The following is a 6,000-nucleotide window of genomic DNA, read 5'->3' as shown; positions in this document are numbered from 1 at the left end:
GAGACTAAGACAGTTGGACTTCTGGGTTTGTTAGTTAGATGGCAAGTTCCAGGCCAGTGAGAGACTCTGTCTCAACAAACAAGTTGGATATTTCCCAAGGAATGACTCCTGAAAGTGACATCAGTCCTCCACAGGAATACAGGTGCACTTGTACTTATGAGAATATGTACCTCGGCCCCACAAAGTTCCATACCCATGAAAAGCATCTGAGGATGTGTGTAAATTTTATGTAAATGCTATGCCATTTTATAAAAGCTTTTTTTTCGTGCCCTTGGCTGTTGATGTCTGTAAGGATCCTCTCTAGTGGATGAAGCTGGACACTGTATGTGAATGCAATTGTCTAAGCTCAGTCTAACCTAAAGAATAAAACCTGACAATAGGATTTCATGTAACTTGTTTGTTTGAGGAAGGGTTTCAGGGAACTAGAGTAAGGGGACTATGGAGGGAGAATGAGGAAGTTGGCAAACTTAACAGAGGCTGTGATACCATTTGGTTCTCATTGGAGTCCCCTGAGGACTATGTGGAATAGAGTATGCCTTGAGTATGCCCACTGCAGATAAGGATCATTCTCTGGCTCCTACCAATCACCAATCAAGGAATGATTTAACATGCTCCTGTTTCCAGAAACCAGTGTAGACACAGCTGAGAGGACCCCTGAGAGGACAGGGAGTAAGAGACGCTCTTGGCAATCAGAGGAAGCATTGTTGTTGTGGAGATCATTAAAATCCTGGCCTGGGGTTTCTTCCCTGCCTTTGGTTATTGAGTTCCCAGATAACAGACACATTCACATCCTTTGTATTTACACTGAGCCCTGAACAGCACCGTAGCTCCATGCTGTTAGAATCTACTTTCCTATTGATAACCCCGAGTTTTTACTATTTACTATGTCCCATCTGGGCTGTTCTCAGCTCCAATTGGGCAGCTCTCAGGGCCATGCTCTCTTGACCCTTAACCTTTGACCTATGGTAGCTTCTCCTTTCTCCTCTCCTGCACCTTCTCCTTACTTGTAGTCCTCCTCTTCCCCCCAAGCCCTCGAAACCTAACCCCTCACCATGTCTCTCCTGCCCAGCTATTGGCTGTTGGCATCTTTGTTACCAATCAGAAATAATTTGGGGGCAGCGTCACATGGACTATATGCAGACCCCAGGTCTTGGGGGCCCGCACATAGCATTGCCATAGCTAGCAAAAGACAAAACCTCAACACATTGTTTCATGGTACCTCCTGATAGCTCTCTATCAAGGCAGTGCCAGTGATTAGTTAAAAATGTCAATCATGGCTCAGAAGGTAAAGGCAGTTGGTATACAATTCTAGAGATCTGAGTGTGATCCCCAGAACTATGTAAAGGTGGAAGAAGACAGCTGACTCCACAAAGTCATCCTCTGATTTCCACATATTTTCCACTGGTAAGTGGTTCTCAGACTGTGGGCTGCAACCCCTTTGGGGGCCACCATATCATACCCTGCAGCTTAGATATTTACATTAGGATTCATCACAGTAGTAAAGTTACAGTTATGAAGTAGCAACGAAATAATTTTATAGTTTGTTTCACCACCTGAGGAACCATATTAAAGGGTCACAGCATTAGGAAGGTTGAGAACCACTCACATCATGTGCACACATATAAATGCTAAGTTTTAAAAATATAAATCGACTCAACACTAGGGAATGGGGGCAGAGGCAAAAATTCAAGGTCATCCTTAGCCACATAGTAAGTTTCAGTCCAGTCTGAGATCCTAAGATACAAGAAACCTCACCCTCTCAACCCAAGGAAATCAAAATGTGTCGGTGGACCAAGTAACTCTATTCTGTTTTTGTTTTTTGTTTTTCGAAACAGGGTTTCTCTGTGTAGTCCTGGAACTCACTCTGTAGACCAGGCTGGCCTTGAACTCAGAAATCTGCCTGCCTCTGCCTCCCAAGTGCTGGGATTAAAGGCGTGTGCCACCAACTCCTGGCAAGTATCTCTGTTCTGACAATTGACCCTTAGTCACTCAGTCTTCCTCTGAAACAAGTTCTTATGTTTTCCTGTGTATGTTTTCAGAAGAAGCAGTGCTGATCCCAGCGTGCCCCTGGTGGGGACAGAGTGACATGGTTCCTGCCCCTGGGACAGGATCCCGGTGTGAGCCTCCACTGATGGCTGCTGTGGGCATAAGGCTTGTTTGTGTAATAATGTACATATTTTCTGGACCTACTATCAGTGAAGGACTCTTTCCTTTGGAAAAATGTCCTCCCTGTTAATGACTCCATGGGCGCATGTCCAAGAGTCAGGGGTGTGGCTATGTCTTGGCAAAATGATAAATACTTCAGAGCAGCCCCTAAGGATGTGAGCTCTAAATACATGAGTTCAAACATATATAATTTCTCAACTATGCAAAAAATAAAGATGCAATATGAATTATATGAGGGGCTTCACGAATCTAAAGAAACAGAAGTAGCTACACTATGAGCCAGCTTATCAAAAAGATACAAAGACAGGCAGATACAAGTGCTGAAAGATTCCTGAGTTTAGGATCAGCCTAGGACACAATAAAGTTAGGCTCAGGCATAGTAGAAATGGTAATTTCAGGGCAGGGTCACAGCCAACTAGCTTGTCTGTGTTTAACAAAGACAGATCTCTGAATTCTTTTGCAATGTTAAGGGGAAAAAGTAAGCTTGCTGTCACCCTTTTAAGTCTCCAGCTCATTGATTCCAGTAAGCATATTTGAAGGTTTAATTATGTTAAAGACATGGAGCAGACTTATCACTTCCCCAGAGTGCCCTAGAGAATTCTGAAAAGCTAATCCTGAACATGCTTGGTGACTGCTGATGGCTTCTGTTGTGTGCCTTTTCTTAAATACTATACAGAATGCAGGTGTTTGAACCTAGTTTCTTTCATTGAACATATGTATTTGAGGGTCAGACATGTCTTACAATCTCAGTTCCCTTTCATCATCAGTACCCTATGGGACACACCATGGTTCATTTATCTGTTCAGCAGTTGTAAGACATTAAGCTGTTTCCAAGGTGGGACAATTGTTACTAAATATGCCATCATTCCTTGTACACAGACTTTTACATGGACCTGTCCTCACTGGTCTTAAACTCCTAGGACTGAGAAACACATAACTGAGAAGCATTTGCAGAGCTGTGTTCCAACGTAACTCTGTCATGCCACTCACAGAGTATCCTGGCCAACACTTATGATTTTTAAGTCTTTCTTCATTGACATTTATTCTTAGAGGGAGGCATGTGCCCATGTCACTGTGTACATATGGAAGTCAAAGAACATTTGAGAGTCTAGGGTCCAAGCTTAGGCTGTCAGGCTTGGTGGCAAGCACCATTACACACACACACACACACACACACACACACACACACACACACGCCATCTCACCAGTCTCATAATTTGCTTTTATTTGAATCTTTCTGATCCTGTGCAATATCCTTATAGATATGTCCATCCTTTTCTATTAGCTGTTAATAAGATACATTGAAAACAAGAACAAGTAAATTAAAGGATGAGAAAGTGGTATTAGCATCAGTAATGTCTGCCTTCCACATACTCACCAACAATGTTCAATGGGAATATTTTATTTTTAAATTCTATAAAGAGTTAGTAGCTTGTATGTTACTGTTGTGTGACTTTCCTAAGGAGGTGTAAAAAAAACAAACAAACAAAAAAAACTACTCATCTCAAATAGCGAAGAACACCAAAGAAAGATTTTATTGAGACCAGCTTGGTGAGTAAATGAGTTTAGGATTCCTCACAAGAACATGGCTGATTCAAGGCAGGTGCACCACTGCAAAGTCCCACTCCTCTGTCATTTTTTTTTTTAACCTTTGATATATTTTAGCATTTCCAAGATTCACTGTAGCTGAAGCTGGTATAACTTTATTTTGTTGCTATGGCTGTAGTCTTCTGTAAATCACCATGGCACTCTGCTTCATGATGGTGACAATCATGTCACGCCCACAGCAAACACCACCATGACTGCCCTGAGTGACTGAGCTCCTGGCTCAAACAATCCCCTTGTCAACGTACAGGGTAACTGGTCCTGTAGATATGCTATACATCCAGAAAAATGACGCTTTTAAGGGATTTTGTTTTGTTTTTGAATCAGGATTTCTCTGTGGAGCCCTGGCTGTCCTGGAACTCACTCTGTAGACCAGGCTGGCCTCAAACTCAGAAATCCGCTTGCCTCTGCCTCCCAAGTGCTGGGATTACAGGCGTGTACCACCACGCCCGGCATTAAGGGAAAATTTGAGAAGACTGCTATGTATCTATTTTTGGTGAGCAAAGTGAGAATAATCAGTCTCATTGTGTTTTGCCTCTGGAATTCCTCATCAGTATATTTAATAGTGCTGTTCTCACCTGTAGAATTTGGTTAATCTTTCTTTTTTGTTTTTGTTTTGGATTTTTTTTTTCAAGACAGGGGTTTCTCTGTGTAGCCCTGGCTGTCCTAGAACTCACTCTGTAGACCAGGCTGGCCCCGAACTCAGAAATCCACCTGCCTCTGCCTCCCAGAGTGCTGGGATTACAGGCGTGCACCACCACTGCCCTGGCTTGGTTAATCTTTTTAATTTCCTGAGCTACTGAGCAAGTATTCAGGCACCATGGTTTCACACTAGGAAAGCCTAACTGAATAGGACCATGCTAAGGTTACCAACAGGTTTCTAAGGTTACTCAGCTCTTCAAACTTATGCAGCAAGAACTTTACTCACTGAGCCAATCCTCTAAATGGATTTCAAACTTTAAAATTGCTACCCACTTTAAGAAATATCTCAGGAAGCTGGGCGGTGGTGGCACACACCTTTAATCCCAGCACTCTGGGAGGCAGAGGCAGGCAGATTTCTGAGTTCAAGGCCAGCCTGGTCTACAGAGTGAGTTCCAGGACAGCCAGGGCTACACAGAGAAACCCTGTCTCAAAAAGCCAAAAGCCAAAAAAAAAGAAAAAAGAAAGAAAGAAAGAAAAGAAAAGAAAAGAAAAGAAAAGAAAAGAAAAGAAGAGAAAAGAAAAGAAATATCTTAGGAGCCAGGTATGGTGAATGGTGATGTGGTGATTGATGTACTCCTGTCATTGCAGCACTTGGGAGGCTAAAGAAAGGAGGGCTAATTCAAAGCCACCCTATGTACTTCAGAAAAATCTTAAAGCAAACAAAGCTAACCTTAGGAAGAACATACATGTATCTTCCTGGGGCAAACTTAAAAGCAAAAACAAGTTGTGCCAGTATAGTGGCACTCATCACTTTGAGACTGAGATGGGAAGACTGTTGTTAGTTCAATGCCAGCCTGAGCTACAGAGTGAATGCCCTCAGACAGCATGGATGCAGCAAAACAAAACAAAACCAAGACCAAAAAACACCTAATGATTTTTTAAGTCTATATTTTCTATTTCTTACAGTTCACTTCCTTGAAACTATGCTCACTGGCATCTGCTCATAGACTATACTGGGATATCCAGTATATCCACTATATTGGGATGTCCAGAATTTTACGGCTCCAGTGTCTTAGCCTCCCTGGAGAGCCAACTGCCATTATACTGCCTCATGTCATTGTCGATGTATCATTCCCATGTTCTCTTTTCTTAATTTTTTATCAGCTATTTCCACAAATAACTGGAGGATTCCAAATGTACTCGGTGTTAACCCTAGTGTAGACAGTAGGCTTTGAAGAGACACCGGCCTAGATTTATGTCATCACCTCCTCCACCATTTGCCGGTGATCTTCCTTTAGAAAATTCAAGTTCCTCTTCTGTAAAACGGGCATCTTTGACCTGAGGCGCGTAAACTTCCTGGTGTTCACCTTGGAGTGGGTGCCGTGAAAAATGATTTTTAAGGTGGTATTTCTCAGACTAACAGCATCCCTCCACAGCATTCAGAGCAGTCTGTTCTAACCAGTCTTCCAGGCGATTCTGACGCCGGGTTGAGTCTGGCCTCGGGCTGAGAACGCGAACCATCCACAAAGCCTGCCAAGCAGAGGTCACCTCTAGGACTTCAGCGGCGACAACAAGCAAACCAGTCGG

The sequence above is a fragment of the Apodemus sylvaticus genome, chromosome 10 (assembly GCF_947179515.1).
Source record: "Apodemus sylvaticus chromosome 10, mApoSyl1.1, whole genome shotgun sequence".
In the NCBI taxonomy this organism is placed as follows: Eukaryota; Metazoa; Chordata; class Mammalia; order Rodentia; family Muridae; genus Apodemus; species Apodemus sylvaticus.
This window is presented reverse-complemented; position numbering follows the sequence as displayed.